General features: G+C 40.8%; 1 pseudogene; it reads left to right on the forward strand.

Moving 5' to 3' along the window:
* LOC137560744 (zinc finger protein 208-like) overlaps positions 1-12,319 on the forward strand; it is a 166,174-nt pseudogene extending 153,855 nt beyond the window's left edge.
* Positions 12,320-23,578: the final 11,259 nt, after the last annotated feature.

Here is a 23,578-nt window from a genome sequence, read left to right on the forward strand (position 1 = left end):
GCTTACTGAACAAGAAGAGCCAAGATTCAAACCCAGGTTGCATGTGTTTGGTGGTAATGGTGGTAAGTGTCAGCTCAGGACACTAGCAGATGACTGATCTGTCAGAGCAACAAGAGACCACATTGCTGGCTGGCATCATAACCTGCATGACATTATAAATATATGATACCCATAAAGGTGTCTTGAAGATGCAGAAATATTAGGCTAAAGGACGGAGGACCTGAGATGAAGCATTAGTCAGTAGAGATGGCCCGAACAGTTTGCCGGTGGGCAGTATTCGGCAAACATTGGGCTGTCCACTGTTTGCATTGAACACAATTAAAAAAAAAAAAAAAAAAACTTCACACTCCCATTTTTCCCATAGACTTTAATGGCAGGCAAGCGGTCGCCGATTTTATCGGTTAATAGCAAAGACCTCTTACATGCTAGAAACACCAAATTTGCAGGGTATGTGAAGGAGCCCATGGGTACAAGAGAAAAAAAAATAACATAGTTGTTGAGAAAATCGATTTTAAAGTTTTATAGGAAAAAAGTATACTTTTAAATGTGGTAAATGACAGAAAATGTAGAAAACCTAACAGTAATGTAAATGTACATATATCAAAAGGAAGAGCAATGAATTTCAAGACAGGGTTTCTAGGGGGACCCCTGGAAACCCCTCCAGAGTCTCAACGCTTTGGCCAGGGATCACTATACAGCCGCAATATGGCTGTATAAAGATCCCTGGCAACTTTACCTATTTTTAAAAACTTAAAAAAAAATGTACAGAGTGTGGGAATTTAAAAAAAAAATGACATGGGATCCCCCTCTAGAACCTCTTTAACCCCTTGTTCCCCATGCAGTATGTGATGACCAGAATGTGGAGCCCCGGCCTAGTGGGGCTTCGCACCCTGAGCTATACCAGCCTGCGTGGTCCAATCCGTGGACAAGGGACTCTTCCCCACCTTTGGTGCCCCAGGAGGAGGTGGGGGCGTTGACTCCCTGGGGGATTCATGGTGACATAATGTGGCATCTGGGGTCCCCCAGATGCCAACCCCCCTCCCAGGAATAATTAGTATAATTAGTATAGGGGTAAACCTCTTACCTATTTCCACAAAGGGTTAAATGAAATGAAAACACAACAAAGAAAAAACTCCTTTATTAATCTTAATTAACCATAAATTCTTACCTGCACCTTTAACCTCCCTGGCGTTCAGTCTCCCTAGGATTTTTGTGTAGAAAGTGATCTAATTAATTTTCATAACCATTTTTCCTGTAACTTGCCAAAATGTGTCAAGCAAGGGTCTAGTATACAGTGCAGGAGAGTATTGATGTGTATGCACGCCAAATACTGTTCACAGCATGTTTTGCATTGACGAGTATTTCCATCAATCAATACTGCTAGGGAGGTTAAAAAAAAATTCCCATGCCAATATCCTCGGAAAAAACCCACGCCAATATTACAGGTTGACTGAAGATCTCAGCCGGCCGAAGCCAAACACACCACCCCAGCCACAGCTCTCAGCTATACTGCAGCTGTATAAAGATCCCTGGCTAAAGCGTTGTGACTCCGAAAACCCGTCATGAAATTCATTGCTCAGTCTTTTGATATATGTAAATTTACACTACCGTTAGGTTTGCTACATTATCTGTCATTTACCACATTTACATGTATACTTTTTTCCTATGAAACTTTAAAATCGATTTTCTCAAAAACTTTAAATTTGGTGTTTCTAGGGAGCCTTCACTATTAACTGTTAAAGTCGGCAATATAAGTCTATGGAGCCCGCTGAGAACAGCCGGTTCGGGAACTTTTGAGGAAATTTGCGTTTGCAATTCATGAACCCAAAATCTGATGTTCGCGACATCTCTATTAGTCAGGGAGAAGAGTAGCAGTGTGACATTAGGCCAGCTATGGCCATGGAGACTGCATTATAAGAGTTCTAGCATATACACATAACTCGGTATCCATCAGCATCCTGGTTGATACTTTCGTCTGAGTTATTATGGCTCATATGCTGGAACTTTATATAATACAGATTAAGCCAATGGAGCAGGTAGTTGGAATTGCATGTGACTCTTGCCAGTGAAACTGATACACACAGGGAAAAACAATTTTCCACTTTTGACACAGAAATCCAGGTAGAAATAAAATGCTTAGGAAGTTAAATAAATGCATAGTGTTCTTTTCTCATTGCTGGCATTACACACAGCTCCCCAGTGGGAAAAGGAGGAGGAATTTGTAGCGCTGGGAAGATTCTTAATTTGGTTTTATAGAAAGGTGTTGTTTCTCCAAACAAGCTCAGGTGTAGAGTATATAATAAAATAAATAGACTCTACAAGCTGGAGAAAAACATTAGTGTTTGAATAGATCCTTAGTGAATCCTTAGGGAATGTAAATAAACAAGTATTTTGTGTGTGATGCTGTAAAGCTTTCTCTCAATTGTTGTCGATTGCCTCTCACTCCTAAACCTGATCAGTAATTTTTACTTGTGTACTCTTTAGAAATAATCACTTTCCAATAATTATATACAATTCTCAATGTCAAATTGGCTTCTGTATTATTTTATAATATTATAATGTTTAAATTTGAAGAATTTAAATAGTGCTTCCATATTCATCAGTACCTTTGACAGTATAAAGGCACCATAGACTATCCTTACATGCATTTCCATAGCATTTGGTATTCGGTGAAACACTGCGTTTCTATCAAGTGTGACCCCTGCCGCTCTTGTTGCGGGTCATGTTGGCTCTAATAGTCTGATGCTCTTAAACATTAGCAGTAAATTCTACTAGTATACTCTGAAAAAAAAAATTCCACGAAGCTGGCACCACCAAATGTAGTAAAATAGCTCTTTATTCAAACGTCATTAAAATGACATTCAGTCAATGATCAAAAATGTAGCAATGGCGACAGCCCGCTGTTTCGAACTTGACGTCCTTTGTCAAGCCATACTGCTATCACTAAACATAAAACACACCTCCTTTAAATAGTGGTCAGTTACACAATCAACCAATGAGTTTGAAATCGCAACATCCAATGAGAATGCCTGACAGGGGGTGAGGACCTGATGGGGAACTGCTCTAAATCATGTGATCCATGGTAGACCAATAGGAACGCTGGTCGCGTAACCGAAATACGCATGCGGACAAAAATACGCATGAAAATACGCATAAAAGCTTCCGGAACGCAAAAATGACGTCAACGCGTGTCGTACGCGTAAAAATTTACGCATGCGTCACCGGATGCGTAAATTTACCAAAAAAGTACCAAAAAACCATGCTTCCTTTGTGAGGCTTTAGGACTTTTTAAGCTGGCCACACTGGGGAGAGGCCTAGGATACTTTTTTGGTAAATTTACGCATCCGGTGACGCATGCGTAAATTTTTACGCGTACGACACGCGTTGACGTCATTTTTGCGTTCCGGAAGCTTTTATGCGTATTTTCATGCGTATTTTTGTCCGCATGCGTATTTCGGTTACGCGACCAGCGTTCCTATTGGTCTACCATGGATCACATGATTTAGAGCAGTTCCCCATCAGGTCCTCACCCCCTGTCAGGCATTCTCATTGGATGTTGCGATTTCAAACTCATTGGTTGATTGTGTAACTGACCACTATTTAAAGGAGGTGTGTTTTATGTTTAGTGATAGCAGTATGGCTTGACAAAGGACGTCAAGTTCGAAACAGCGGGCTGTCGCCATTGCTACATTTTTGATCATTGACTGAATGTCATTTTAATGACGTTTGAATAAAGAGCTATTTTACTACATTTGGTGGTGCCAGCTTCGTGGAATTTTTTGTTACTGGGTCACCTGGTACTGTGACCATGAGCTAAGGCACACAGAGGTCTTCTTGCATGGGTGCTTCTCCATTTTTGTGAATTGTACTAGTATACTCTGCACAGATATTAATTTTACTCTAATTACATAATGTTCTCAATGTTGGTTCTGTATTATTTTATAATATTAATGCTTACATTTTGAGTATTTATATTGTGCTGACATAGTTATCAGTTCTTTTGACAGTATATAGTCAGGTCCCTAACTGCCTCTGCTGCAGACATTTTGGTGTCAGACATCACAAGATACTTTTAACTACTAGCCGACAAGTGTGACCGCGGCGGCAGCCCCAGGACCACCTAATGCCGATCAGCGTAAAGTCCTGAGGCGCGGATTTGCAGGAGATCGCGCACGCTGATATCCGCTTGGATGACAGAGCTCCGCTCCTCCATCAGTCTCCTAGCGGTGATCGCCCCTAGGAGACTGTTAGGGCCTGTTTCCACTGCACGCAGATTGGATGCAGAATGGATGCAGAAAAACTGACTCCAATGAAAGCCTATGGGCCTGTTTCCACTAAACGCAGTTTTTCTGCTGCAGATTTTCCCATAGGCATTCACTGGAGTCAGTTTTTCTGCATCCATTCTGCATCCATTCTGCATCCATTCTGCATCCAATCTGCATGCAGTGGAAACAGGCCCTTAGATGGCAAAACAGCTGTCTATTTAGTCTATACAGCACTGCGATCAATGGCAGCACTGTGCTGTTACACGGCTGTCCCCCTGGGATGCAGGAGAACAACCAGCTCTCATTGGCTGAAGCCTATGACAGCCGATCGCTGTTATAGGCTTCTGGCAGGAGGGAGGGAGAGTTATTAAAATAATAAAAAATGTCATTATTTATTGAAAAAAATATGTATATAAAAAAATAAGCATCCTTGGAGCAATCATAGCCCACCAACACAAAGCTCTGTTGGTGGGCAGAAAAGGGGCGGGATCAGTTGTGTGCTGAGTGGTACGTCCCTGCAGCGAGGCCTTATAGCTGCAGTGGCCTATTTTGTAAAAAATGGCCTGGTCACTAGGGTGGTTTAAGCCCCTGGTCCTTAAGTGGTTAAAGGTGTTTAGTGCTCACGCCTAGATAGATATGAGGTGTTTTGGATGCAGAAGGGTTTTTTTGATAAAATATTAGAAAGGTTGCAATGTTTTTGTTTCTTTTTAATTTAGATAATAACCTCAGTAAGGGGAAGCCTCTCTGGATGATCCAAAGTCTTTCTCAATCCTCTGCAATCTCTCTGCTGCTGCATTTCCCTGAATGTATAAGTGCATCCACACTATGCAGGTGCCAGTGGTTTTGCTCCTGTGCAGCAGCATGCAGACACTCGTGCATGGAGAAAAAACCTGTGCATGAGCATCCTTGTGCTATTGCGCAGGAGCAGGATGTACTTTGTGCCTGCGCAGTGCGGCCACTTTGCAACTGCATAGCGCGAACACACTTTTTAACTTTTACTTGAAAAAGAAAGAATATTGTACTAAATAGCCTGAACAAGGCTTTAACTAAACATACTTAAAAATTTACATTAAATGAAATGTATTGATTTAATTTAAAGAAAACTTATCAGTTGTCTGCATCTTAATGTTATTTTGCAAAGTTGTATAATATAAAAACTGACTCAAACAGAATAATAACATTGACCTAGAGCACAACCTGCATGGATTACCCAGGCAATACAAACAGCATTTTATTATCAGCAGCAATGTAGCTGTATCTAAGTCACTCCGGTACTAATGATCCATTGTGCCATCAGCAGGAATGCTCTTTTAAAAGTAAATTTAATAAAAAAAAAAATGTTTAGTTATGCCTAGTACACACCATACAATTTTCTGTAAGATTTACCTGCCAGATAGATAATTTCCAACATGTTGGAAATTATCTATCTAACCATCTATCTGTCTAGCAATTAAGCATTGTTCTACTCAGCAGGAGATAGCCAGAAGACAATGCACCAGAGATAATGACCAGTCTCTACCATTAAGGCCCATACACATGTCCGATTTTAGCGAACGACCCGTCATTTGAACGTTCCGTCGTTCGGACGTTTCCGCGTCAAATCCGACGTGTGTACAGACTATCGTTCGGGTGATAAGACTGGTTACCAGCGATCCGCCGGGCGGATCGCTGGTAACCAGTCTTATCACCCGAACGATAGTCTGTACACACGTCGGATTTGACGCGGAAACGTCCGAACGACGGAACGTTCAAATGACGGGTCGTTCGCTAAAATTCGACGTGTGTATGGGCCTTACCTTTACAGAAAATAATCTAATTACAGAAAATCTAACAGAAAAATCTTACAGAAAATTGTATGGTGTGTACTAGGCATACAATAGGATATTATAAAATATTGTTAATGAGAGGTGATCACATGATATCACAGCTAACAAGTTTTAAAGGTAGGAAAGAGAATTTTGTGCTGTGATATATGTGTATTTAATTATTTCAGATAATACATAGGTTTAAGTTTCAAAGCTATACAATTGCGCCATCAGCAGGAATTCTCTTTTAAAAGTAGTTTTAATTTTAAAAAAAAGTTTAGTTAAACAGGATATTATGAAATATTGTTAATAAGAGGAGGTCACATAATAGCACATCGAACAAGTTTTTAAAGTAGAAAAGATAATTTTGTACTGTGGTATACATGTATTTAATCAATTCAGATAATACATATGTTTAGTGTCAAAGCTATAAAATAATAGAAACAAAAATAAATGAATGAGAATAAAGGTTCCATTTAAAGATACACATATTCACTTACTATCCTTAAACGACTCTATAAAAAACGTGGTGCTATTAAACAATTTAAGAAGATTTGGTTCAGATGGTTGGACGTTCATAAAAATTACCTAATTTAGTTTAACCGGACCCTATTCTGGATTCAGCATAGACAGGTTTGCAGTAATCTGTGATATTTTGTAAATGGTAGTGCTGCTCTGCTTTATTGTATTTGTTTTGTTGTATGTGTTTGTGCCATCCATATCGGCACCTTTTGTTGTTAAAAATTCAATAAAAAAAGATATGCATATTCATATGAGATTTGTAAGAAGATTTTGAGGAGAGCGCTTTCCAATTTGTGAATTTGGTACTGAACATATCATTATGTATGCATAGAACCCTGAAACTGTCTATCCTCTACTGACCTATTCATTGTGGTTTCATCTATTGTTATGCTATTGAAGAATCTCCAACTTTGATCAGCTCCTTCCATTTGCCTTTTGTTCATCTTGTGGAATGTTAATGAAGTTATCACCTTGCTGGCTGGGGGTTAATTTACATAAAGAGGTCTTGGAACTGTAATTTAATAATACTGTAAACACACCTTTTGTTTTTAACAATAAGTTATTTTTAACCAATGGAAAACAACCTTATGCTAGTGAATGGAGAAAAAGAGAATAAAAGATGGGTCAGGCCTAAGTCAGATAGCAGAATACCAGAGATTTCCCAGGAATAAGGAGCCCCTATACTACATCCTACCAGGTAACTATGACCCTTTTGATTTACTCAGTTGTAATATTAGTCTAAGCACATTGTAGTTAGGATTGTATTGTATTATTTTGCTTTCTTTAGTTTGTATTTTTAAGATAAATTATGTTAATAAGTGTGATATTGCATAAGCCAGTAAGTGTAACTCTTATGACTGGGTGGCACATGTGTAGGTTTTATATTGTACAAAAGTGTACCTGTTAGAAGAAGCACACTAAGGCTAGTGTTAGGCCTGGGCTATACTGGAGAGATTTTTTTGGGTGCATATGATTAAAATATTTAAATTCTTGTTAACAGTTGCTCTTTGTGTCAATTTTGTTTGTTGATTTTAAAATAAAGTAAATAATGTTATTGTACATAAAGAGATTCTGAATAAATCCCTCAGGCACAAATCATTTGATTAACAAACTAGGCATAATAAAAGGGATTTATAGTTTATAAGAGTTTAATATTCAGTCACAATGCGGTATGTAGACCAGTTATAAGGTAAAATTAAAGTATTAATTTCCTGCAATAATATCAAGTGCAATGACAATGTAATAATGTAATATTTTAAAATAGTGGTAAAACAAATTTTGGAGGGCAGTAGTAAAATAAGGACTAAAGAGTGAGATTTGAAAATGAGTGGCCAGAGGGTACATTAATCAGAGTCATCTCAGGGTAAGTGGTATGAGGAATAGTGGCATGAGGCAGTAACAAAGCACCACCTGGCAAGGACCTACACAAAGATGCCAACAAGCCTGCTTTTTTATGGCACATGATTCTGGCAGCTGGAGAGTGCACATTGCATATAAATAAAAGAGGCTTGTGTTCATTTTCAAACCTTTTATTACTGTTGTTATCAATATTGTTAACAATATTATAATAACAGCCTAGCATCAGTAATATGCATGTTATTATTATCTTTGCTTAATTATCTTCAACACTCCTAATTTTAAATTGGGCCTAACCTCCTAACACTATCAAATCTAACCTCCTACTAACTTATCTAATAACACTACCTCCTCGATATCTAAGCCACACTAACCTTCCTATAACTAACCCTCACCTGAACTTGTTACCCTATCTCCCAGCACTAACCCTGCTATTACTAAGCACAACACTAGCCTCTATAGATGAGCTCTTCAGCTTCATCATAGTGAATAACATTACTCAGCTATACATATAACCGATAGTGGTACTTGGCTGGATCAGTACGGCCTCTAATCCGCAATCCTCAATGCTGACTGCCCAACCCCGCCACCTGCTATGCCAATAGTTCCCTCAGTATCAAATTAAAATACTCAGTGCTCCATAACTGCAAATTTACATTGTGTTCTATAACAGCACCTGATTTTAAAAACAAACTGTACATGCAAATTAACTGCTTTGGTGCACTTCTTTTCAGGGAGTGCTTCTGATCATAAAGATATTCCTGAGAAAACCCCAGAAGGACAAAATCTAAAACCGGTTGGTGAGAGGTTCAGAGCTGTCAGCTTCTAATTCCCACTGTAAGTGAAATCTGCATAAGAAAAACACATTTAAAGTGCATTTTAAATAAAAATGTACTCCTATATGTGTATATGCAAACATAATTTTCAATTGTCATTTAAAATTAATGTACAAAAGCCAAACAAATCATTGATGTGTGGTGAATCCAGGAATGGGTAATATGTTGGAACCTTCCAAAAATACTATTTTAATAATAACAAAGTTTGTATTTTGTTTCTTCACAGTGTTATATTTTTTTGTACACTGAGAGCAATTATAAATATGTTTTACATATATTAGTTCTATTGTTGTTGATTAATTACATGTGAGGCTAAATTGTTCCTCCAATGTACAAATCTTATTAGTTTTATTTTATTATTTTGTTTATTGCATGAAAGCAAACCTATTATGCTACAACACTGTATATGTTCTTATATTGTGGCCACAAAAACTTTCCTTTTAAAGGGGTTTCTATGGCATGTTATTAAAGAAAAAAAACTTTCTTGGGGCTTCTATCCGCCCCCTGCAGCTGTCATGTCCTGCGCTGTCCTTCTATGATCCTCCCTTTGCCACCGCCGGCGCCGGTCAATTATTAGTCTAACAGGACGAATAGTGTTCACTCCCGCTCATGTCTCTGGGAGCTTCCTGCGCAGGCACAGTATGAGGTTTTCTGGTACAGTGCCTGCGCAGTAGGCTCCTGATGACGTGCGAGGGAGTGAGCACATGTGCGGCCACGGCCACACATCCGCAGTCGCAGAATAATTATACCGGGACCGGCGGCATGAAACGGAGGATCATAGAGGATGTTGCGGGACATGACAGCTGCGGGGGGGGGGGGCATAGAAGCTCCAGGTAAGTGTCAGTTTGTTTTTTTATTAATATGCCACAGAACAGCGTAAATTAAAGGATACCTGATCTGAGACAGCAGAGAAAAATGGAAGTTATAAGTGTGCAGGTAGGTGTACAGATGCTTATTGCACATCCGGTAACAGCATCACCCTCCATTGTGCATTAAAAGGCCCTAGTCAGCAGGCTCAGCATCCTTTAAACTAAGCATACTACGCTGCGCATGCACAATATGTAAGGTCAGCAGCCTTGTGACTGTGCTCCCTGCTTGTCTCCTTCTATGTGTGTATTCACACATGCCGGGAGCAAAGTCACAAAGCTGCCCACCTACTGCACATGCACAGCGTAGTATGTCCACATCAAAGGGCACTGACCACTGTTAAGGAAAATTATTCCAATTGTATTTTTTAGACATTACAACTTTTCTGTGTAATTTTTGTAAATGACGCACTAATAAGCCACATTATGGATTATCATGTGCTAGTTTCAAGTGTCTTAAAAGGGATTATCATCTGAAGTGTCGTTTTATAATAGACTAGGGATGATCGGAAATGCCAATTACCACTACGATTTACTCCTTTCGCGTATTTCCACATTCCCATGCGGATTTTCCACCAAAAATACATTTTTCAAGTTTTCTGATTAACTAATTCATTGTAAGTCTTCTGAAGTTCTGATTGGCTTAAAATTACCGAATACACCGATAAGTGGAGTTCTGTGAAAAAACGCATTATCTTATTAGCTAATTCGTTCCGACTTTCTTAGTCTCCTGATTGGCTTAAAATTACATAATATTGTTAATGCGGATCTTCTGCCAAAATTTTTGCATAATATCTGCTTTCACTGATTGATTTATGAGTCCTAAATTTTCACATTTCCGCAAAAATCTGTGTTCCGCATTAGTATTTCCAAGTTCCACATTCCCATGAGGAAATACAGATTTCCAATTTGAAATGCGGCAATTGTTTTCTGTAAAATCTGAATGAGCGTCCCTATAATAGACCAATTTTTTGTTTGATATGCTGTCAGAGCTTCTGGTAATATAGCAACAATAACATATAATATATTCAATTGCAGGAGCAGAAAGTATCTCCAGCAGCCCATGATGAGTCACAGAGGAGACAAGCCGCATCACTGCTCAGAGTGTGAGAAAAGCTTCACTCGTCCATCACATCTTATTAGACACCAGAGGAGTCACACTGGGGAGAGGCCATTTATCTGCTCAGAGTGTGAGAAAAGTTTCCATCTAAGGTCAGCTCTTAAGACACACCAGAGGATCCACACCAGAGAAAAGCCATTTTCTTGCTCTGAATGTCAAAAATGTTTCAGTCAGAAGGGACACCTCATGAATCATCAGAGGATTCATACTGGAGAGAAGCCTTTTTCCTGCTCAGTATGTGACAAATCTTTCACTGAGAAGTCAACCCTTATAAGGCATCAGTTGATTCATACTGGAGAGAAGCCTTTTTCCTGCTCAGAATGTGACAAATCTTTCACTGAGAAGTCAACCCTTATAAGGCATCAGTTGATTCATACTGGAGAGAAGCCTTTTTCCTGCTCTGAATGTCAGAAATGTTTTGCCACAAAATACAGCCTCATAGAACACCAGAGGATTCACACAGGAGAGAAGCTGTTTCCTTGCTCAGAATGTGAAGAAAGTTTTACTTTCAAAGCAAGCCTCAAATACCACCAGAGGATTCACACAGGAGGGAAGCTGTTTTCTTGCTCTGAATGTGATAAGTCCTTCAGCACTCAACAAACATTTAGTGTCCATCTCCGGATTCACACTGGAGAGAAACCATATAAATGTACAGAATGTGATAAAAGGTTCTCGCAGAAGGAATATCTTACTCAGCATCAGAGAACTCACACAGGAGAAAAGCCATTTAGCTGCTCAGAATGTGACAAGAGCTTCTCACGCCAGTCAAATCTGAGAAAACATCAGAAGATACATGAGCGAGTGGCTGTGAGCCTGTTAACTGTGTTTTAATAAGCACGTTGCTGTAGCATCACAGGATTTTTTTCATTGATAAGTAGAATAGATTTATTAATTAACATATGTGATATGAGAAAGTGCAGAGCAATATTACTGTTACTGCCGGCAGCAGGTTATTGTGAGTTCCATTATTAGTATGACTCGTGGTACCCATGGAAAAAAGCTTTGCTACAGTAACAACATTACTATTGCTTGTTGTCATAGCAACACCAGCAGTATTTAAGCACCACAGGTTGTGCTAATAGCTAACCCCATAGTAACTTACTGCCAGTAGTTATGCTAATATTGCCCCCACTGTCTGCATACAGCAATATTACTGCATATTAATGCAACCCTCAGAACCTTAACCCACCATCAGAGATCACAGAACAGACAGAAAGTATACTGTTTTTGGTGACACGTTATGACAATAACAGATTAAGTGTACAGTGATTAAGCTGGTACATGGAAACCTGGCCATTTTTATATATAGGTTTTCATTATGTTCACAATGGACTCTAATAATAGGATACCCATTTAATCAAATAGTGTTAGGTTTATGAACTGTACCTTTCCCTTAAAATCTATTGTTTACTTTGATGGGAAGTGATTCTCCATGTTTGTATTGCTGTATTTGCATGAATTTGTCTTTAGCATTGGGATTAGATAAATTATGTTAACTTGGAGTTGAAATATATTTTGAGGCCCTGATTGACATACGGTGGTGGGATAGTTAGGGTTTTGTACATGTTTTGATCTGATGTGTATTTTATCTGCTCATTGATGGAGGTGGTTGTGTGATTTAAGTTTGTTTTAATAAAAACTTAGTTTTTTTAAACATTTTTCTGCGCTGGAAATCTTGTTTGAATTGTTATTCTATAAGATTTGTCTTCAGTTTGATTACCACAGCATTCTCTATCGAACAAAAAAAAAAAAACATATCAGAGATCATCCAACTAGGGTTACCCCATTTATTCAATCAGCTGAATATACAGAAAGACAAGCTCAGTGTTTCAGGACAGAGCACTGGGCACCTGAGGAGGGGGGCGTGGCTCAAATCATTGTGCTGGTCTTTTTATATGTTCTACGGGGATAGACCTGGTATCCTGCTTTTTCAGTGGTGTATCTGGGTGTGGTGGTAACTAGGAATGAGTGGGAACACCTCATGGTTTTGTGATTTTTGGAGGGAAAAACACAAAGACAAACGGGAGCCCAATTGGTGCAGTATGTCACAGGTATTGAGTATTAAAAAAAATACTTCTATAGAAGGGTACTCACAAAGGTGGGTTGCACAGGGGGCAACCAACGACTTCAGGCAGGTGGAGTGTTTTAAACTTGACTCCACTCAGGTCTACCAGCAGTCCTGCACATAAACAAAAGAGAGGGAGCACCGTTTCCAAAAAAGAGTATGCAGCGTGCCCAAGGTCTCTCCCCAGTGCCTCCTGGGAAGTGCAGTCCAGATAAAACAGAAAGAACAGGCACCGCTGTCTTTTATCAAAGCTCTTTTAATAGCACCAAAGTGGCAGCAGTGACAGACTGCTGTTTCGGTTTACACCTTTATCAAACTGCTCAAAGCCAAGCAGTGCTGGACTTGGTCGCTCTTTTAGCAAAAAACCTGAGCACCTTGAATAGGTGTGCAAGGCTCCCCTCCCAGAATGGCGGGGGAAGTAAGGTACAGTAGAGGGTAAAGAGGCGCCCAATGTATATAAAATGCTTTAAAATCAATAAAATGAAAAAGATTGAGGTGGCTTACCTCACAGACGACAAACTCACTTTAGGCAAGGAAGTTTAATTGAATATTAAGCACAGGCAACGCGTTTTGTGGGACTATGCCCACTTCCTCAGGCCAAATAAAAGTGCCCTAGCAGTCTATATGCCGAATTCGGGGCGCCTACTAGAATCACCAAAACTGCTAAATATGTAAAAGGATACCAAAGCCAAAAAGCATAGGAGAAGCATGGGAGCAGGCATGTAGCGGGAGCTGTCCTGATGACCACCGCTCACCCATTCTCTTCTGTCCCCCTCCTTTCTTACCTACAAAACCACCCGGCAGCTTTTTCTGGGTCACCGGGAGTTGCCAGAGTGGTGACCATCAGCACAGCTTCCCCTACATGCCTGCTCCTCCCGTTTCTTCTATACTTTTCAGCAGTGGTATCCTTAAAGGAGAACAAGGGAAGATTTAAAGTGCACTTAAAGACCTTAAGGCTAATTTTCCTGAAAATTGCATTTAAAGTGACAACTTTTTTTTAACTGCAGTAAAATGAAAAAATATGTAGCTGGTTTACAGGGGGGAATTAATCTGTTTATGGGATGTGGGACTGCAAGCAAAGTGCAGCACACAGATGACAGCACATGCAGGATTGTACAACCTACATGATGCAGATGGTGTACATTTAACATGACATGTTTTTGAAGAGTAACATACATAGTACCCCTTACCAATTTCCACAAAGGGTTTTAAATTTAAAGATGCATTTTGCTCTAGCTATACTTTTGCTCTAGCTATACTTTAGTATAAGCACAGTATAAGCATAGTATAGCTAGAGCTCCGCCCTCACTGTCCTGCATGGCTCCCGCTCTCTCTTGCACTCTAGCACTTACAGGGGCTTTGCTATTAACCGCTTAAGTCATCAGCCAGTGACTTTAATGTAAATAAAGCGAACACAATTTTTTTTACCAGACAAATTTGCATTAAATATGAAAGACGAACAGCCCAGGTTTTCCAGGAACTGTCCACCGGCAAACTCTGCTGAAGGGCAGCAGTGAGATAATTAACCAGTTAAGATTTCAGGACGTGACTTTTACATCCTAATTGGCCCTCCTGTGCATTCCAGGACGTGGAATTCACATCCTGCACTTTGAATCGTCGATGCACATGCACATGCGTGCTCCCGCACGTGTGCGCATGTGCTCATGCACTCATTTGAATGTGCATGACTGCTGCTAATAGCACCACTCATTTACTGTAAACAGGAAAAAAAAAGTCTTAAAGTGACAGTGTCACTATTAAATAATAAAGTGTTCACAACCCCCCCACCCACGCAACGTATTAAAGAGACTCTGAAGCGAGTCTAACAGCATGTGATTACTATAAAGCACTATAGATAGTGCTAAACCGACGCATCCCCATGGCAAAATGGGGGGGTTTGTACCCCCCAAATCCCCTTTGCAAAGTCCACGACTTTCTTGGTCATGGATTGGAGTCAGAGCTTACGGCTGCAGCTCTGCCTCCATGTGCGTCAATCGACGCATGGCTCTCTGCCTCTCCCCCGCCCCTCTCTGTGAAGGCAGATTGAGAGGGGTGGGGATTGAGAGGGGTGGGGATTGATGCGCTAAGAGGCAGAGCTCCAGCCATAAGCTCTGCCTCATCAGGAAGCCCTCCCCGGAGTTAGGAGAGGGGATTTGGGGGGTATAAACCCCCTTTTTTGCTGCGGAAATGTGGCGATTTAGCACTATCTATAGTGCGCTACAGTAATCCCATGCTGCTAGATTCGCTTCAGAGTCTCTTTAACTCCTACCTAATTAACCCCCTGTGTCACTTAGCCCTAGGATTAGTAGCCACCTATAATGGCTGCTGCCTGAAGCGATCGGATGCGATCGCTAGTGCACCAGTTCCGAGACCATACGCTGTACAGATACTTCTCTATGCTGTTTCCTAGAAATGTATCTATACAGTACTGGAGTCTCCAAACTGCGTGCCATAGCGATTGGATCCAATCAGGGGCGTAACAATAGACCCTGCAAGTGATGCTGCTGCAGGGGGGTCCAGAAGCCACTGGGGGCCCCATCCTGAGAGACTGACAACTAAGAGCAAGGAGAGGAAAAGCTTCTTCTATTCTCTGCACAATTGTTCTGTTGACTGCATCTGCTCAGCCACTGATAACGAATCAAACAATCCTATTCAGTGTGCAGCAGGCTCTTCTGTACAATGCCCAGCCCCCAACCTCTCTACCCCTCCCCAAGTGCTCTGTACTGTAGTGATGCTGGAGAAGTCTGCAGAGCCAGTTCTGCTCCATGAGAGATGGACAGAGTGAGTGTAATAAGCTGAGGCTAGGAGCACACTCATCTGTCAGTTTTCTGCACACCATGTGGGCCAAGGGGGCCCCATCAAAAGTTTTGCAGGGGGGCCCAGTGATTTCTAGTTACGCCACTGGATCCAATCGCTACAAAGGCACAGGCTGGCGATAATGGTATGCCACATTCCCAACTAGCAATGAAATAGGGCATGTAGGGTATGTAGGGTATTTTCATCTCCTGAAAATTCTATACCCTTATCACTAACCTAACATACCTTTTCTACCAGAATCAAAACCCTATGAAAAATTATTTCACATCCAATTCACATAATTTCTATATGATCCCAGAAACTCACCCTTTCTATCCATTTCGACATTTTATTATTGCCTTATACCACTATTCCTCATACTACTAACCCTGAGATGATGTGCCCCTGGCCACTCAGTTTCATCCCTCCTCTTCTGTTTTATCCCTTGCCAGTAAGTTTTTAGTCCTTATTTGACTACTGCCCTCTGAAATTTTAGATTTTTTTTTCACTATTTACTACGGTACTTAAAGACCGCGTCACACCAATTGGCATGCATGCGGAGGCAGCCCCAGGACCACCTAACGCCAATTGGTGTGCAATCCTGGGGGCGTGTTTTGCAGGAGATTGCGTGCTCTGCTCCATCATTAGTCTCCCAGCGGGGAACGCCATCTATTTAAAATGTACAGCGGTGCGATCTAAGGCAGTGCTGTACTGGGGACAGCCGTGACACTCGGCTGTCCCCCTGGGAGGCTCAGAGTGCGATCGGCTTTCATAGGCTGATGTCTATGAGAGCCGATTGCTGGGATTGGCCGCTGGGGGAGGGAGATGGGTAATTAAATAAATAAAAAAATGCAAGAAATTATTACAAAAAACAACAAATACAAAAAAACAAACTAACAAAGGAACAGCGAAAAGAGCCCACCAACAGAAAGCTCTGTTGGTGGGCAAAAAGGAGGGGGGAATCACTTGTGTGCTGAGTTGTACACCCTGCAGCGAGCCCCTAAAGCTGCAGTGGCCTGAATTGTAAAACATAGCCTGTCCTGGTCACTGGGGGGGGGGGTGTAAGCCAACGGTCCTAAAGTGGTTAAAGTTTATTATGCAAAACACAGATATAAACAATTACAGAGAAAGACCCACACAGGGGATCAGACAACTCCTCATATACAGCTTAGTATCCTTATCCATAAATAATAGTCAATAGTAAGCAAGCTATCCGTGTCATACCTCTATATTCAGCCAAAACATATCCTACTCTTTACCACACATATACTATTATGCCATGAAACTTACAGTACAATAACCGTAGTTAAATGTTTCAGAAACTCAGAGCATAAAAACAAAATGCACCTATTACAAGTAGCACAGATCTTTGCAAAATTTTAGATTAGTATTCCCCTCTTTTAAAATGTTGCATTATCTACTTACAAATAATCAGGGTAGCACTGCATTTAATATTGATGCAACAAGCAGCTCCATTCCTCTTACTTTGTAACTGACCTACATATAACCTCATAACTGGTTACTATACATCCCTTTAATTATTCCTAATGTGTTTATCAAAGTATATTTTGCACATGAGATTTACTAAAATTCTCTTTATTTACAAATATATTATTTACACTAATCAACAAAGTTGACATAAAGAGCAACTGTTTGCAAAAAGTCAAATCAATTTTGATCACATGCAAACATAAATCCCTCCAGTATAGCCCAGGACTAACACTAACCTTAATGTTCTCCTTCCAGCAGGTGTACTTTTGTACTTTTGTACAGTCTAAAATTCACACATGTGCCACCCAGTTCTAAGCGTCATCAACAAAAGTTGTGTTTACAGTAGTATTAAAGGACAGTTTCCAGACCTGTATATTTCAATTGACTCCCACCCAACAAGGTGATAACTTCATTAACATTACAAAATATGAACAAAAGTCCACCTGAAGAAACTGATCCAAGTTGGAGATTCTTCAATGACATAACAACAGGTGAAACCACAATGAATAGGTCAGTAGAGGATGGACAGTTTCAGTGTTCTATGCATAAACAATAATATGTTCAGTACCAAACTCACAAATTTGGAAAGCACTCTCCTCAAAATCTTTTTAGAAATCTCACATAGATATGTGTATCTTTAAATGGAACCGTTATTCTAATTCATTTATTTTTTCTCTTTTTGTTTTGTTTTTTTTTCGTATCTTTGACAATAGAACATATTTTTTATCTGAATATATCAAGTACTTCTACACCACAGTACATAATTTACTTCCCTTCTTTGAAAACTTGTTAGCTATGTGACCTCCCTTCAAACAATAGCAATATTTAATAATTTTCTATTTAACTGCTCTGCTACCGCCTAATGCTGATGGGCAGTCACAAAGTGGCTCCCCCAGGACCGCCTAAAGCCAATTGGTGTCAAGAGCAGTGGGCGGAGATTAGCGGGCTGATGCCTATAAGAGGTGATTATAATGCTGGATCTCAGGAGGGAGGGAAGGTGGGAGGGCTAAAATAAAAAAAAGAATAGTATAGAGAACGACTGAACCAACCTCAGTTTCTCAATCCTAAGTCAGGAGAGTAGGTGCCGGTGCACTCCTTCACGCAGGTACACCACCTCTGCTACACAACGTGATACTTGTATTCAAGAAGAAGGAGGCACTCCACAGGCTTGAACTTGCGTTCAGTTTATTGCATGTCGTTACACTACATGTTTCGGGCTCCGCCCTTCACCTGATGAAGGGCGGAGCCCGAAACATGTAGTGTAACGACATGCAATAAACTGAACGCAAGTTCAAGCCTGTGGAGTGCCTCTTTCTTCTTGAATACAAAAAAAAAGAATAGCACTGTTTATTTAAAAAAAAAATAACAATAAAATTAATGATAATAAAAAAAAAAATCAAAGCAGCAATCAAATCCCACCAGCACAAAGCTCTGTTCGTGGGAAGAAAAGGAAGTAAAATTAATTTGGCTGCTAAGTTGTATGGCTGAGTATTAAATCGGAATATAACCCTGCATTTCAACTTTGCTCTAAAACATTATTTACAGCATATTATATGCAACCAGCATTTTTTTTTTACTAGACCAGCATTGAAAGGGTTACACACAGAGCTTTAAAGTTCCGTGGATAGAAATGCAGACGCATCCGAAGTTTAGATAGATACATTTAAATAAATACAATGTAACAAGTGAGGAATGTTACACACTCTTTGGCTGTCCTCCAGCTCCTGCACAGTCAGAGAGAGTGAGTCACATTCACCACTTGTTACATTGTGTTTATTTAAATGTATCTATCTAAACTTCGGATGCGTCTGCATTTCTATCCACAGAACTTTAAAGGTCTGTGTGTAACACTTCCAATGCTGGTCTAGTAAAAAAAAAATGCTGGTTGCATATAATATGCTGTAAATAATGTTTTAGAGCAAAGTTGAAATGCTGGGTTATATTCTGCTTTAAGCAGTTAAATCTGCAGAATTGTAAAAAAAAAAGTCACCTGGTCACTAGGGGGGGTGTAAGCCTGTGGTTAATTAAAGAACAAGCGACACCCATGCTAACCTAGAAATAAAGAAAGTAGATAAATACTACTTCTACTTACATAATAGATGTACAGTGGCTTGCAAAAGTATTCGGCCCCCTTGAAGTTTTCCACATTTTGTCACATTACTGCCACAAACATGAATCAATTTTATTGGAATTCAAAGTGGTGTACACGTGAGAAGTGGAACGAAGATCATACATGATTCCAAACATTTTTTACAAATCAATAACTGCAAAGTGGGATGTAATTATTCAGCCCCCTTTGGTCTGAGTGCAGTATTTGCCCATAGACATTGCCTGATGAGTGCTAATGACTAAATAGAGTGCACCTGTGTGTAATCTAGTGTCAGTACAAATACAGCTGCTCTGTGACAGCCTCAGAGGTTGTCTAAGAGAATATTGGGAGCAACAACACCATGAAGTCTAAAGAACACACCAGACAGGTCAGGGATAAAGTTATTGAGAAATTTAAAGCAGGCTTAGGCTACAAAATTTGCCTCTTATGGAAGAGTGACAAGAAGAAAGCCATTGCTAACAGAAAAGCATAAGAAGTCCCGTTTGCAGTTTGCCACAAGCCATGTGGGGGACACAGCAAACATGTAGAAGAAGGTGCTATGGTCGGATGAGACCAAAATGGAACCTTTTGGCCAAAATGCAAAACGCTATGTGTGGCGGAAAACTAATGCTGCACATTACTCTGAACACACCATCCCCATTGTCAAATATGGTGGTAGCAGCATCATGCTCTGGGGGTGCTTCTCTTCAGCAGGGACAGGGAAGCTGGTCAAAGTTTATGGGAAGATGGATGGAGCCAAATACAGAGCAATCTTGGACGAAAACCTCTTGGAGTCTGCAAAAGACTTGAGACTGGGGCTGAGGTTCACCTTCCACCAGGACATCGACCCTAAACATAAAGCCAGGGCAACAATGGAATGGTAACATATCCATGTGTTAGAATGGCCCCGTCAAAGTCCAGATCTAAATCCAATCAAGAATCTGTGGCAAGATCTGAAAACTGCTGTTCACAAACGCTTTCCATCTAATCTGACTGAGCTGGAGCTGTTTTGCAAAGAAGAATGGGCAAGGATTTCAGTCTCTAGATGTGCAAAGCTAGTAGAGACATACCCTAAAAGACTGGCAGCTGTAATTGCAGCAAAAGGTGGTTCTACAAAGTATTGACTCAGGGGGCTGAATAATTATGCACACCCCACTTTGCAGGTATTTGTTTGTAAAAAAAATGTTTGGAATAATGTATGATTTTTGTTCCACTTCTCATGTGTAACAAGTGATAAAAATGTGGAATTCCAATAAAATTGATTCATGTTTGTGGCAGTAATGTGACAAAATGTGGAAAACTTCAAGAGGGTCGAATACTTTTGCAAGCCACTGTATTGTGCTATTCACTTAAAGCGGACCCAAACCAAACATTTTTTTAATTAAAAATATTTAGTTGCACCACTCTGACACATACAAAGATAAATAAACACTCCTTCAAACCTATGATCATTTCAGTGCATGCTTTTCACCCTTCTCTTTTCATAGCTAGGATTATACTGGGGGCAGCCATTAGCAATTCCTCCATTGCCAGACACCATCTACTCCACCAGTTTGCCGGAAAAATTCCGGCAATTTGAAAGAAAGGGAGGGGTTCCTCCAATAAATGTAAAATATTTTATATTTGTCATCATGCAGCTGAAAAAAGGCTGCTATTTATTATTATAATTTAGAAAATAGATTTTACTTCTGAAATCTTGTATTTTTAATTTGGGTCCACTTTAATGATTCCTGTGAATTTTATAAAAGAAAAGCAGAAAATCCTATTCTTGGCCGTGGCCATTTTGCCAAGCTAATGCTGACATCATATCCTCCCCCTCCCTTCTCGTGCTCATTATGTATTTATTAGCTGCCCTCCTCCCAGAGTCTTCAGGCACTCCCACTGAGGTGTATACTAGGAACTGCACTGTCTTTTTTTTTCTTTTCTCCTCCAATCGCTGAGTCACCTCAGCCTTGCTTGTAAACACAAGTGAGCAGAGGTGTTTCAGATAAGAAGCTAGGCAGGAAAATAAATGGAAGAGGAGGAATATATTATAAATAAAAAGAACCCCCAGCATTAAACTGTTTGGCACTGACTACTAAAGGGCCAGTGCTCCTTAAAGGAGTTGTCAGGGCAATTTTAGTAAAATAAACGCTACTTACTGGGGGCTTCCTCCAGCCCCAAGCTCCCAGGACCTCCCTCGCCGCAGCTCTGCCCGCAGCCGTTTGCCGGACCTCCGACCCAGTCCCCGGCGATGACGTCAGAGCGACCTGAAGGTCGCTTTGTACTGCGCCTGCGCGATTGGCGCTGTCAATCACCGCCACGTGGGCCAGAGCGGACTGCGCAGGTGCAGTAGTTCTGCGCCTGCGCAGTCCGCTCCGGCACACGTGGCGGTGATTGACAGCACCGATCGTGCAGGCGCAGTACAGAGCGACCTCCAGGTCGCTCTGACGTCATCGCCGGGGACCGGGTCGGAGCTCCGGCAAACGGCTGCGGGCAGAGCTGCGGCGAGGGAGGTCCTGGGAGCTTGGGGCTGGAGGAAGCCCCCGGTAAGTAGCGTTTATTTTATTAAAATTGCCCTGACAACTCCTTTAAGTATGTGATAGCTCCAAATCATAACAGCAGAAAAAGTTTTGCAAGTGTTGAATGCAGGATTAGCATTTTTATCACTTAATAAATTCAGACCAGTTGCTGTTGAATTTTGAATTTTATGGTGACAATACCACTTTAAACAACTCTTAAAACTAAAATAATAAAATAACAATACTGCTGACTCATTCTAGAAGAGCATTCCTGCTGATGGCACACTGGATCATCAGAACCAGACTGAGTTGGAAACGATTGCTTATGTTGATGATGATAAAATGCTATTTGTATTGTTTTAATAAACCATACAGCTAATCCTCTAGGTTGATGTCATTTTTGAATTTGAGTCAGTTTTTAATCTATACAACTAGTAAAAATAACATTATTATGCAGCTTACTTTAAATTCAATCAATAAATTGCATTGAATTTAGAATTCTAATACAGTACTGTATATAATTAGTAGGGATGGGACGAATCCACAATTTCTTCGAATCCGAATCCGGATCCGAATCTAAAAAGGTTCTCGAATATCTCGAACCTTTCGAATCCCGAATCTAACGAATCCTGCACATACGAATTGTGCGATCCGTGGTATAGTTGCCCGCAGTATAGGTAGCGAGGTAAAGGTGCCTTCAGTATAGCTAGCTAGGTATGGGTGCCTTCAATATTGGTAGCTTTCAGTATAGGTAGCAAGGTATATGGGCCTTCAGTATAGGTAGCAGGGTATATAGGCCTTCAGTATAGGTAGCAGGGTATATAGGCCTTCAGTATAGGTAGCAGGGTATATGTGCCTTCAGTATAGGTAGCAGGGTATATGTGCCTTCAGTATAGGTAGCAGGGTATATGTGCCTTCAGTATAGGTAGCAGGGTATATGGGCCTTCAGTATAGGTAGCAGGGTATAGGGGCCTTCAGTATAGATAGCAGGGTATATGTGCCTTCAGTATAGGTAGCAGGGTATATAGGCCTTCAGTATAGGTAGCAAGGTATATGTGCCTTCAGTATAGGTAGCAGGGCCGGGCCGAGGCATAGGCTGGAGAGGCTCCAGCCTCAGGGCGCAGTGTAGGAGGGGGCGCACAATTCATTTAGCTGTCATTCCTAATTGTGTTTGAAGCAGTAAGAAATAAGACAAGGGGATACATAGCAGTGACTGCAAGCCAGATAACTAGATATTAAGGTGTTGGGGAGGTTGTGGGCCCTGTGGCACCTCTTAGTCTAATAGCAATCAGTGTGTGATGGCTGGGGGGGAGGGATGGAGGGGCGCACTTTGGTGTCTCAGCCTTGGGTGCTGGAGGACCTTGTCCCGCCTCTGATAGGTAGCAGGGTATATGGGCCTTCAGTATAGGTAGCAGGGTATATGGGCCTTCAGTATAGGTAGCAGGGTATATGGGCCTTCAGTATAGGTAGCAGGGTATATGGGCTTTCAGTATAGGTAGCAGGGTATATAGGCCTTCAGTATAGGTAGCAGGGTATAGGGGCCTTCAGTATAGGTAGCAGGGTATATGGGCCTTCAGTATAGGTAGCAGGGTATATAGAGGCCTTAAGTATAGGTAGGTATGTAGGTAGGTATAGGGGCCTTTAGGTAGGTAAAGGGACCTTCAGTATAGGTAGCAGGGTATAGGGCCTTCAGTATAGTTAACAGGGTATATAGAGGCCTTAAGTATAGGTAGGTATGTAGGTAGGTATAGGGGCCTTTAGGTAGGTAAAGGGACCTTCAGTATAGGTAGCAGGGTATAGGGCCTTAAGTATAGGTAGGTATGTAGGTAGGTAGGTATAGGGGCCTTTAGGTAGGTAGGTATAGGG

This window comes from Hyperolius riggenbachi, chromosome 3 (assembly GCF_040937935.1).
Source record: "Hyperolius riggenbachi isolate aHypRig1 chromosome 3, aHypRig1.pri, whole genome shotgun sequence".
NCBI lineage: Eukaryota > Metazoa > Chordata > Amphibia > Anura > Hyperoliidae > Hyperolius > Hyperolius riggenbachi.